Raw genomic sequence first — 13,640 nt, 5'->3', positions numbered from 1 at the left:
CCAATCCATGAAGACGTGCACTGCCCCCCACCCCTTCCCTGTGCCCCATCTAAATGCTTTAAACGCCTTGGCAACCTGCTGCTGAAGGAAAACGACCCAGGAGCTAAACAGATAAAGAGAGAGAGGAAATTGAGCAGAGAGAGCCCTCCCTGGCTCTAGCCTATCCAGGAAACCCGAGCAGGTGAAGAAGAGCAGCGCTGCTCCAGGGTTGTCTGCCTGTCTGTCTGTTTGTCGTCCTCCCTCCCCTCCCCACTCCAAATGATATTAATGAAGGAAGACTGATGTTAACAAGACAAGGAAACCAATGGACCCCGGCTTCACCAGAGGCTCTAAGATCATAGAGATCTAGCTGAAATTACCCTCGGTCCCTCCCGACAAGTGGTTTCGGTCCTGGTGCCTTCCTCCTCCTCCTCCTCCTCCCTGTGTTTGTGTGTTTGTGTGCGAGAGTGCGTGTGTGCGTGTGTGTGTGTGTGTGTGTGTGTGTGTGTGTGTGTGTGTGTGTGTGTCTTCCCCTTTCTCTGTCTCTGGTCTAAAGTTGGCTAAGGCGAGTGATCATCCATTTGCATATGAATCAACAACAGCCTGGCCCACAGGCAACAGAAATAGAACAATGGCCGGCCTGAGCCAAAAATAGGTCAAGCATGGCTGAGTGATTGGAGCCTGAATTAATGCATTTAAAAATACCACCGCAAACACAGCTGTCCCCAGCTCTATCTCGCCAACCAGAATTCTCTATTGCACAGCCTCAAAAGGAATTAACCCCTTCCTCTCGCCGGCCGGCCTGCCTGGCTGCCTCGGCAGCTCACCGGCTGGGTGTGCACGCATGCATTCATGCAGCTTGCAAAGGCACCGAACAGGCACAGTCAGCCCCAGATGGGACAGGGCCCACCGGCCATGCATTTTATTTTTGCAGTGCGGGTTCTGTTTTAACAGACAGTGAGCAAGCCGAAAGCGAAGAGCTCCGCATTGGTTCTAAAATGATACTGGAAGCTTTTGCTCCAGCGTGTGGTTTCTGCCTCACCCACGCACAGAATCCTGGAGTGCTATTTTTGTTGCCTCTTTCTCTGGCTGCACTGCAGTTGGCTGCAGCCCTGGAAGCTTTGCTGCCTTTCTAGTTTCAGAACTGACAGGAGATTTATCTCGGCGAGGTGGTTTCTGGAAGGAAGAGCCTTCCTCTGTCCTCACCCCCCACCACCACATCCCCACCCCAGCCCAAGTGTTTATCAGGCATATCAGTTGGCCATTTCTCAAATCCTTCTGCTGTCTTAGCATCCCTTTTCAATTACACAGCCTCTCAGCTTTACTGGCTCTGATTCTTCCGATTTCAAAATACAGAAATATGGATGAGCATTGTAGACCTGTGTAGCACATTCATCTCTCAGGAGACTTCAGCTACCTAAGAAAAGGAAAAAAATCTGGAAATGCCTGATAGATGGGCCAGTCATAGGGAAATAGGGAAGACTAAGTTATGGATGTGCAGGATGCTTCAATGGGCTGCTCTGAATGTGAACAGAGTGCAAGGAAACTGCCTTCCCAGCTCAGAGTGCCTCTCTGTAGTAATAATAGCTGACATTTTTTGTATTTATTTTCAGGCTCCAAAGCACTTTAAATGTTGTCTTCTTTTATTCTCTTAACAATTCTGTGAAGCAAGTACTATTATTATCCTCATTTTACAGACGAAGAAACCAAGGCTTACAAAGGTTAAGTGACCAGCCCTAATCACATCTTCTGAGTCCAAGTCTAACATTCTATGTACTAAACCATCCTTGTTCGAGGCAGAAGAGCATGGGAATCCTGAAGATAAGCACAGTGAGGACAAGAGTTCTGATCATCTTTACTGGAGAGAATGCCCACATCTGGGACACCACAGATCCACTGGAAGGTGACAATCTTTCTTGCTATAATCATGGATTCTGGAAAGGATTTGTCACTTGCTTGCCCCGTGGCAGCGGCCCTGGGACATCCTTGACCAAGACACCCTTCCCTGGCTACCACTCCCCTGTGTGTCTTCCCCATTAGAATATAAGCTCCTTGAAGGGAGGAATGATCTCGTTTCTTTTTTCTCTGTATCCCCTAGCACCATGCACAGTGCTTGGCAAATAGTATTAAGCAATTTTTCATTCATTCATATATTTGTTCATTCATGCAAGGATACTAAGTAATAGGTTCCAGTTTGGTTATATAAAAACATATTTGGATCAATAAGAATAAGCATTCTCTGCAATCCTATTAACAAACAAAATATATTCCAAAGATCATCTATAAATACCTGTTATTCACATTTGACAACACATCTTTGTAGCTACAAATTTGGTTTTGCTTAAGCATTTAATAAATGTCTCTTAATTGATTGGCAGGACTATTGGTCACTGTGTTGTGTATATGAGTTATCGGGGGGAATAAAACCACCACCAGCAGGGTACTACCTGTCCTCCAACCTCTCCTATCTGTGTCCATGTCTACACCCCCCCTCCCTCTCCCACCTTCCCCCTTCCAGCTCTGCCTCCCGTGGCTGGCCCTAGCCGGAGTGTTCCTCCTGTTCTCACTTCTCTGTCTCTGGCCCCCACGTGTCCTTGAACCATGTGCCACCTCTTCCATCTACAGACGCACAGCCCTCTTCCTGCCTTCCTCCCTCTCTCCCTTCTCCATTTGGTGGGCAAATTTGCATTATGTAAAAATCACTTTACATAGAGGTCTGCAGAATGGTCCACTCGTATAAAGCAAGAACTGTCTATAATACCACTAATATTCCATATGAAAGTAATCCAAACTGTACATAATGTTAATGATGAAAAAGGTCACATTTTTTATTTGATTTCAGAATAGCTTTGGGGATCCTAAAAGGGTCATAGAAGAAGACAGTGAAAGAAAACTCAAGATTCTGACAAGATCCCCACCACAAACATTTCATTATAGCAAACTGAGAAAACCAAATCAACTCCATATCATACTGCCATTTTGTATAGCTGCTGGAGTTGTCTCATTTTCCTGAGTTTAGTCTTCCTGTACGCTGCATGACTTTGGGAAAATCATTTTTTATTGTACCATTAAATGTTTTTCGGGATGCAGTTGAATGTGACCAGAGTCCCCAAACTCTAGAAAGTCCCTAAATCTTAAAATAATAACTGCTAAAAATAGTAACTCTACTTGATTGTTAAAAGCTTTTTAAATCTCTCTTCACAGTCTTTGTACCTGCTGAAGAGGCCCAGGACCCTATTTCTTCTGCAGTTGCATGCCTTGCTAATAAATCACATAACCTGACTTTGTTTCCATGGTTATCATAAAACTACTGGTGACAAAGTTTAGATGTTCTTCATTTAATTGAAAATGCAAGTGGACAATCCCAGTATATCCCAGAATATCCAAATTACTATGAAGACAACAAAGTCAATCTTTGATGATCCCCATTAATTTCTGGGAGAATGGGAACAGCTGATATTTAAAAAAAGATTATAAAAAAGTAAGTAATTTTTACTTGACATTAAAATGCACTTCCCTGCTCATAATGTATCATATATATATATATATATATATGATATATTCAAATGTACACACACACACACACACACAGAGTATCTCCAATCAGTCATTCAATAAGTAAGCATTTATTAAGTATCTACTCTATGCTGGTGGTGTGGCTGGGCACCCAAAGACTAAAACAAACAGTCCCTACTCTCAAGTAACTCAGTTCATCAGAGTCCTCAAGAAACTCCAGTGCTTCCGGGATCATCTCACCTCCTTTGTTTGTCTGTAAAGCCTGGCCCAGTCTGGTTCTAGCCTACCTTTTCTGGCAAAGATGCACCTTCCTCTCTACCTGCTCTGGCTCGTCAATGCTCCATTCCTTATACAGGATAGTACATCACTGTTCCTGCAAAGCCTGCCCTCCTCACTTCTGACTCAGCTTCCCTAGACGCCCTCAAAGCTCAGCTCTAGAGCCCCTACGGCAAGCCTATTTGAACCCCCTGCTTGTTTGTGCCCTGTCTTCAGAAATATCTTCACATCTACTTTGTATATATTTTGGGTAAGCTTCTCTATGTGCCCATTGATTCACTGATAGTATGTAACCACTCTGAGCACACCCAGAACCAGCTGTCACTGAGCACAGGCTTCATCATTAAATATGCTTCCAACATGATTACAGTCAGAGCTCTCTCCCAGCCCAGCCTCATCTTGTACAGGAAGATACCGAAGCCCAGAGGACTAATGTTATTTACTCAAGGTCAAACAGATGGTGGAATCAAAATTTGAACTCAGGTCCTGAGACTTTAGGTTTATAAAGAAATAGTTTTCAGATCTGGTATAAGGAAGGCAGTGAATGAACATGTCTGCCACATTCACTTCACAGAAAAGATCTCCCCAAATATTTACTACGCTGAAAATAAATGACCTGGAGATCAGAGAAATTTGGCAGCTTTTTCTTGAGGCAGTCTTTTTCAAAGCTTGTAATTAGATGGTTAAAAAACATAAATGGATCACGTGTCTTTGTTCTATTGACATTTTTCAAATTAGCCAGTGGGGTGTATTATTAAAGTACAATTTTTTAAAAAACCAAAACAATCCATCCTTATAAGCAATGCAGGGAACATTGGAGACCAAACGTAGGAGAGAAGGGTTGATAAGGCTGCCATGGACTGGTTGGGGGGGGGGCATCCAAAAACACTGACGAGGCTTCCACGTGACAACAACCTAAGAACCAGAACAAGAGGACTCTCCATGCTGGGAGTCCCCTGGCCACTTTCCTCTGATGCTGCCTTCTGCTCCAAGCCCTCTCTGATTTTCTGTCTCTTCTCAATGGTACCCAATACCCATACGCCTTAAAAAGTTCCTAGTAGCTGGCATTTGTGTAGCCCTTAAAGGTTTACAAAGTGCTTTACCTTTATTATCTCATTTATTATTATCAAATGAGAGAATATCTGTAAAGCTCTTAGCATAGTGCCTGGCACATAGTAGGTGCCTTTCCCCTCCCCCTCATTTGGTCCTTATTTACAGCTAAAAGAAGCCTCAGAGGCTCTTTTACAGATGACTTGCCCAGGATCATAAAGGTGAGTATGTGTGCATCCCAGTCAAAGACTCCAACTGCTAGTACTTTTCCCTCTAAGGTTACTTTGTAGCAATTTTTATGCAGAGGTGAGTATGCATTGTCTCACCCATTCAATGTAAGCTTATGGAGGGCAGTGACTGTTTTTGTTTCTCTGTATCCTTAATGCCGTCTTACACCTTAGCAGGGTGTATAGCTCTATCAGTACCGTCAGCTGATTGATTGATTGATTTTGATCCTTCTTCATTAACCCTGACGGAAGCCAATGGCAGAGCCTGGTCAATTCTACCTCTGACACTGCCCTGGCATCCAGATCCTTCTCTCCACCGGCACAACTCCTAGCCTGCTTTGGGCCCTCTTCTCTGGTTCATTTCAATAGCTTCCTAATTGGTATTCTTCTGTTCTACACACTTTCATATTAATATTCCTAAAACACAGATCTGATCCTGCTACCCCCTACCACACTCCGGCCTCTTGTACAAAAGAGAAAGCCCTCCACTTGGGATATGAAGCCCTCGAACCTCTGGGTCCCCGTTTTCTATCATATTACTCTCCTCTACAGCTTTCTGCCAGAGCAAAATTAGCATAAGTGATTGGCCATCTCCTGCCTACAGGCCTTTGCATGGGCTGTCCTCCATGCCTAGAATTCACTGCCTATTCTCACCTAGTTTTCTTCCAAGCAGACCTCAGGTGCCACCTCCAACACCAAGCCTTTCCTTATCCCCCTTAGTTGTTAATGGTCTCCCTTCACCTATTACTTAGTGCTGACTGGTCTATGTATGGCTTATGTCCCCTTCCCCAATAAAATGTAAGCCTTTTGAGGTAAGGAGCTATCTCTCTTTTCGTGTCTGTCTTTCTGTTCCCAGGACCTAGCACTGTACCTTGCCCACAGAAAAGGTTTAATAACAGTTTATTGAGTTGAACTGAAAGAATTTAAAGAAAAAAAAACACCTAAGCTGAGAAAATTGAAATATAATCCACTTCCCCCTAAGTAACAAACACCAAGCTATTTATGTATTGATTTTCTTTTCTAAGTGGTATCTTTTCAGAGCTTCTGTTTCCCATTCCATCATGGAAGACCAGGCCCAAGGCACTGGCTGAGTCCTTTTAGGTTTCATAAACTTTGGGCTGTCAAGACAGTGTTCAGGCCAGCTCCAAGACGAAAGGCTATCTTCGGCTACGTGGCTGTGAAAGCATCCTCCGGAGAATTCCAGCTTATCAGACGCGGCTGCCTGACACCGAATTACTGATGATATGGACACTGCATTATTGATGACATGCGAGCCTCTCACTTGATTTGCCCCTCTGGCCCTGCCTGCAGAGAATAAGGGCCCTTCTTACACAGAGGAACACCTAGAAAATGACATACTTTTTGGATTCATTAGTGAGAAGGGGGTTCAGTCAATGCCTTTCACTATTCAATGACACTGTTCCCTTCCAGCTCTGAATATCTGGAAGCTGGGGGGAAAAGGACCCAAAGTAGACAGGAAAAGAGTCGGCAGGATTGCTCCTTTTAAGTCTGTCTTGTGGGAGAGAAAAAAGACTTTGTCTTTACCTTAGAACTAGGAGTGATGGGTAGAAAGTTCAGAGACCTGGCTTTGGCTCAAAGTAAGAGAAAATTTCTTAACAATTAGAGTCACTGAAGAACAGGGCAGACTACATTAGGAGGGGGTGGGCTCCCCCTCAGTGGTCCTCTTCAAGTAAAGGCTAGGTGGCTGCTTGTCACTTTTCCCCAGAGGTTTCTTTCCTAATCTGACCCAGTTCTTCTATAAATGCCCCTTCTCTGGCCACATGCTGACCATCCTGCATTTTGAATGTGAAAAGAGAGGAAAACAACAGCAGCAGCAGCAGCTCTCCAGACCGCAGAGTCTTCTTTGTTTGGAATTTGTACAGGCAAACATGTGACCCTTCCGAGAGCCTGCCTTCCAAGCTTCCCAGGGAGATTCAGCCTTCTCCCGCTCTAGGACAGGGGCCGTTTACGCCAGAGGAGCCATTTCCTTCTCCCAGTGCTCTTCACCTTGCCCCCCACCTGCCAGCGTCTAGGCTGGCTCAGATCCCAGCTCCTCCACAGGACCCCCAAGACTCTGCCCTTCTGATCAGTGTCAAAATTAAAACGTGAGGTATCCCAACTGCCATCCTGAATGACTTAACACGATGCCAGCAGATTTTGTCAATCAATCAGTCAATAAACCTCCCACATGCAGGCACTGTGCTAAGCCCTGGGGATACACAAAAGTAAAAGACAGACCTTGCCCTCAAGGAGCTTATAATGGAATGGGGAAGACAACATGCAAATAAATCTATACAAACACAAGTTACATACAGGATAGATAGTTGAAAATTGACAAAGAGAAGGCACTAGAACTTTAAAGAGGGGTCTCCTATTTATGTATTTCCCAAATCAAAGAGAAACTTGGGAGGTGGGGAGGGAAATGAGGTCTGGGAACATCAGGTCCCCTTGAGACTTGGCTCACCACTTTTATTTATTTAAATTCAGCCACCCAACCAACCAACATGAGGGCCAATCTTGGTAAAGGCATTTGGCATAGACATAACCAGGGTCACAAAAATGTCAGTATCTTAAGTCCTTGTCTTCTACAATTCTCAGTTAGGCTATCAGGTAGTGTCTTGAGATCAAGGGTTGCTGTTGTGTAATAGTTTGGAGACAGAGACAGACAGAGACAGAGTCAGAGATCTAAAGAGCTGGTCTTGGAATCAAAAAGCCCCAGGTTCATTTCCTGCCTCTTAACAACTTGCTACCAGTCAGTCAGTTTTCACCAGAAGCCTAACTTGAACCCAGATCTTGTTGGCTCCTCTCTCAACCTTGCCCCTCTGACTCTTCCAATCCAAGTATCCCCTGTCAGAGGTACTAATTTCAATCTATTTCAGGAAGCCTGCCAGGGAAGATAAGCTGCTGGTGTCAGCTCAAGATGTCGGCTGTCCCTGCATCAGTAAGAACACTTGAATGCTTCTTTTGGCAAGTCATTCCAAACTCCTTACCCAGTTGTAAGAGCTTCCAAATGCTCCTCCCCCCGGAAATTACTTTGCATGTATTTTATGCCTGGCATACAGTGAGCATTTCCTAATGCTTTCTTCTTGATAGATTTTGTATGTACGTATCATATTCCTTCCAATAGAATATAAGCTCCTTGAAGACAGGGATTTTTTGCCTTTGTTTCCCCAGGCCTACAGCAAATGATTAATAGATGCTTCTTGAATTGTCTGTCTAAAACAGGAATTCTTAACCCAGAGTCTGTGAATTTTAAAAACGTACATATTTTGATAACCCTATTTCATTATAACTGTTATCATTGTAATTGTTACAACTTCAATTTCATTGTACTTATAATTGCTATTTGTTATGATTTGTAATCCTTTATGCTTTTAAAAAGATGACCCTGAGTCGGGAGAGCATGGAGTATGACATTCCAGAGGGCAAAGGATATAGGACAACAACCAAGAATCCCCTACCCAGCAAAACTGAGTATAATCCTTCAGGGGAAAAAATGGTCACTCGATGAAGTAGGGAACTTTCAAGCATTCCTGAGGAAAAGACCAGATCTGAATAGAAAATCTAACTTTCAAATACAAGACTCAAGTGAAACAAGGAAGAGGTAAACAGGAAAGAGAAATCATAAGAGACTTATTAAGCTTGGACTGTTTACATTCCTGCAGGGAAAGATGATATTTGTAACTCATGAGTCCTTTGTCAGTATTAGGGTAGTGGGAGGGGAAAAATTATATGTAACTATACATAGATAGATAGAGGGTACAGAGTGAGTTGAAGATGAAGGGGTGATAAGCAGAAAATAAAATTAAGGGGTGAGAGAGGATTATACTAGGAGAAAGAGAAAGGGAGAAGTAGAATGGGGTAAATTATCTCACATGAAACAGACAAGAAAAGCCTTTTACAATGGACAGGAAATGGGGTAAGGTGAGAGGGAGTGAGTGAATCTTATTCTCGTAGGATTTGACTCGAGGAGGGAATAACATACTCAATGGGGTATGGAAATCTATCTTACCCTACAGGAAAATAAAGGGGGAAGGGGACAAGAGAGCAGGGGGTTGATAGAGGGGAGGGCAGAGTGGGGGAGGGGATAATCAAAAGCAAACGCTTCTGAGGAGGGACAGGGTCGAAAGAGAGAACAGAATAAATGGGGGGTAGGATAGGATGAAGGGAAATATACTTAGTTTTTCACAGCAGGACTGCTATGGAACTGTTTTGCATGTAGCAAGATGCTTGCCTTTTCAATGAGGGTGGGTGGGGAGGGAGTAAGGGAGAAAATTTGTAACCCAAAGTTTTAAAAAGATATGTTGAAAATTAAAAATATATATATTAAAAAAAAAAAGATGACCCTGAGAATGGGTCCATAGACTTCACCAGATTGCCAGCTGGGTCCAGGGCACACAAAAGTTTCACAATTCCTGATCCAGGGCCCTAGCAAGAGGCAAGCAGAATGGAGATTGTATGAAAGAGGAATGGAAATGAATGGCCTCACTCCCCCCCCCCCCCCCCCCCCCCCCCCCCCCGGTCTAATTTCAGCTGCATGCTTCTTGCTTGTCTGAAAACTCCTAAAGACACTCCTCCTCTTTCCCCAAAGCAAGGCTACTTGAGAAGTCACAGCTTCTGGGCATAATCAGTGTTTGTTCAATCCATAGAATCATTTCCTCAAGGACAACACCACAGCTCACCAGACCTTGCACGTAGTAGGTGCTCAGTCTCTGCTTACTGAATCTTACCGAGTAGAGCAACCCTGCGTTCACCCTGTGCTGACTTGCCCCTGTGGTGTGATCTAGGAGACCTCTTTGCTGTTCTGCCTTGATGGAACAAAACCTTAAAAGCTCGTACCAGATGGGCACTAACAGCCAAATTTGTGTGAACGAAGAAGACCCAATTCCAGTCATCTCCCTGAGTTCAGGGAGGCTTCTTCCAATTACTTTGCTTTTTAATGGCAACACTGGATATACCTTCTAGAGACACAGCATTTTCCCTGAGCTAATGTTTTCCTTTTATCTGTCAGAGATGGTCTATTTAAAAATCAATAGGCTAACATTAGTTACTTCACCTGAAGCAATGACAAGCCATTCTTTGTAATGAAGTGAGGCCCTGAGCGTTTTCATTTTGGCCATGCCTAGAGGGAATCACCCCTTGCTCTTGCTGAAGGAAAAGAATCTTTTGGAGCCTAACACATCGTCGTTTTCACATACAGACCTTTCTCCTTTAATAGTTAGTAACCTAGTGCTTGTCACTGAATTATTAACTTTTCAATGTCAATATGTGTAGATGAATGAGCCCAGCTGCCTTGAAAGAGGTGGGAGAGGCATTCCTAGCTCACCAGAAGCTATACTGAATGCTTAGAATGGCCCAGTCATGGTGGAATCCTGTTATTATGTGCATATTGTCTCCAATAACAGAATGTAAGCACCTTGGGGCTTTGATTCTTATCTCTGGAGTCAAAAATGACTTCAGCAGGATCCTTAGTGCCAGTAATTCTGCTGTCATTTAGTCAATCCATAAACATTAATTAAACACCTACTATGTTCCAGGAACTGTGCTAAATTATGGGGATACTGTAAGAGGCAAAAGACATCCCTGCCCTCAAAGAGCTTATAATCTAATGGGGACAACACGCAAACAAACATATGTCAAAGGAAGCTGTACAGGGGATAAATAGGAAATAATTAACAGAGGAAACACCAGAATTCAAAAGCATTGGGGAAGGCTGCCAGTAAAAGATGGGGTTTTGGTTGGGGCTTATAGGAAGTCAATAGGTAGAGTTGAGGAGAGAAAAAGGAGAGGGTGGGAAATGCTTGAACCTGACTCACATCAGAATTGTTTTAAAGAGAGGGTGTGTGTGTGTGTGTGTGTGTGTGTGTGTGTGTGTGTACAAACTGCTGGCTATAGAAATCTACTTTACCCAATGGGAAAATAGATGGAGAAAGGAATAAGAGATTGGGGGATGATAAAAGGGAGGTTCGATTGAGGAAGGCAGTTGTTAGTAGCAAAACAGCCTTTTGAAGAAGGACACAATAAAAAGAGAAAGAGAAGGATAAATGGAAGAAAATAGGATGGAGGACAATATACAGTTAGTTATCATAACTGTGAATGTGAATGAGATGAGCTCATCCATGAAATGGAAAGTTGATAACAAAATGGATTAGAAACCAGAATCCAACAATATGTTGTTTACAAGAGATACACTTGGGGAAAAAAAAAAGAAAGACAGAGTAGAAATAAAGGCCCTGAGCAGAATCTATTATGATTCAGCTGAAGCAAAAAAGTCAGGGGTAGCAATCTTGATCTCAAACAAGGCAAAAGCAAAAATAGACCTAATTAAAAGAGATAATCAGGGAAACTATGTTTTCTAAAAGGTATCATAGACAATGGAGTAATATTTTTAAAAAAATTACAGCAAGTTTCTCTGATAAAGGCTTCATTTCTCAACTATATAGAGAACTGAGTCAAATACATAAAAATTAGAGCCATTCCCCAATTGAGAAATGGTGAAAGGATATGAACAAACAATTTTCAGAAGAAATCAAAGCTACTGATAGTCATATGAAAAAAATGTTGTAAATCACTACTAATTAAAGAAATACAAATTAAAACAACTCTGGGATACCACTTCACATTTATCAGAAATGGCAAATATTTGGAGGAGATGAGGGAAAATGGGTACACTAATAAACCAGTGGAGTTGTGAACTGGTCCAACCATTCTGGAGAATGGTTTGGAATTATGTCCAAAAAGCTATAAAACTGCACATACCTTTTGACTCAGCAACACTACTACTAAACCTGTACTTCAAAGAAATCAGTGAAAAAGAAAGAGAACCTATATGCACAAAAATATTTATAGTAGTTCTTTTTGTGGTAGCAAAGAATTGGAAATTGAAAGGATACCCAGCAATGGGGGAATGGCTGAAAAGTTATGGCGTATAATTGTGTACTATTGTGCTGTAAGAAATGATGTGGGAGGGGTGGAGTGGGTCATGGTTTTAGAAAAACATGGCAAGACCATACTAAAGCAAAGTGAAATAAGAAGAATTGGAGGGTCACTGTGCATAGTAACCATGATATTGTAATGATATTCAACTGAGAAAGACTTGGCTCCTCTGATCAGTACTATGATCCAAGACTATTTGAATGGACTCCTGGTGAAAAAAAATGTTTTCCACACATCCAGAGAGAGAATTGATGACCTCTGAATACAAATTGAAATATATTTTTCTAGCTTTATTTTCTTTTTGCAATTTGGCTAATATGGAAATATGTTTTACATGATTTAACATGTATAATTAATGTAATTTTGCTTGCCTTCTTAGTGGGCAGGGGAGGACTGGGAGAGGTAAGAAGGGAGGAGAGAATTTGGAACTCAAAATTTTAAAATCAATATGGAGGAAGAGGAAGAGGATGAGGAGGAGGAGGATTTTAGTCTTCACTTTTAAGGAGACGGTTGTCATTTACAGCATGGCAGACAGGGTGCTAACTAGTCCTGACAATATCTTGGTAGTTGAAGACCGGCAGTAGGACGCATCAACAAACTGAGACACCCATCACAGAGTCACTGAGGCAAATGACCAGCACAGGACAATGCAGATAGGACGCCCCGTGAAGAGCCAAAGAGAGGTAGTGACCAGAGAGGAACTGTAGAGACTCCACTGATTGCGTTCTGCTCTGTCCAGCCAGTGGTCAAGTGCAAAAGCTCCTTAGGCAACTTCACCTGTTTAATACAACGTATGAACCGCCCTTAGAAGAGTGACTACTAGGACGTAAAAGGTGATGCATGTGGTCGTGCGCCAATTTATTCTTTCAAACTTTTTAGAAAGATATGAGGACAAAACAAGATTGATCATATGTTATATGGGATATCAAACATTGAGAAGAGTTAGAGAGTATGATAGCTGTTCTCAAATATTTGAAGTATTAATAATAATAGTTTATTATTTACTATATAATATTATTTACTACATAATAGTGAAGTAGAATAAAGCTATATCTGTATATCTATGGATAGACCAAGAGGTAAATACACACACACACATTATATATTCGGTAGGTATATATGTATGTAAATGTGTATGTTAGTCTACTCTATCCTTTTGAGTAAAGAAGAATGAAGCTATACCTCTATCTATCTATCTATCTATCTATCTATCTATCTATCTATCTATCTATCTATCTATCTATCTTCTGCTTTACTCATAGACCAAGTAACAATGGGTTAAAGTTTAAAGTGGGATATTTATTCCTGACATGAAGACAAACTTCCTAACCACAAGAGCTACCTCCACAATGGCATGGGCTGCCTTGGGAGTAAGTGGGATCCCCCTTACTGGCTGTCCTTCAGCAAAGACTAGGTGGCCATTTGTAGGAGCTATTGCAGAGGGAAGGGGTTGGACAACATGCCTTCTGAAGTCCTTTCAGATTTTTAGACTCTTGTAATTCTGCAGGGTGACAGAAGAATTTTGGGTACTTCTCAATCAGCAGGATTTCGGGCCACAACCCTGATCTTAGAAATTGTGACTACTGGGTGAATTTTCATCTAGTTCTATGAGAGCAGGAGGTATTCTCTGCTAACACACAGCTGTATTTCGGAACA

The 13,640-nt window shown here is 42.3% G+C and overlaps 1 protein-coding gene across 1 annotated transcript in view; it reads right to left on the bottom strand.

Annotated features, from left to right (window-relative positions):
• Window positions 1-13,640, bottom strand: part of HDAC9 (histone deacetylase 9) — a 573,266-nt gene that overhangs the window by 511,378 nt on the left and 48,248 nt on the right.

Source organism: Phascolarctos cinereus, unplaced genomic scaffold (genome assembly GCF_003287225.1).
Source record: "Phascolarctos cinereus isolate Bilbo 61053 unplaced genomic scaffold, phaCin_HiC Scaffold_1;HRSCAF=81, whole genome shotgun sequence".
Lineage (NCBI taxonomy): Eukaryota > Metazoa > Chordata > Mammalia > Diprotodontia > Phascolarctidae > Phascolarctos > Phascolarctos cinereus.
This window is presented reverse-complemented; position numbering and strand designations above follow the sequence as displayed.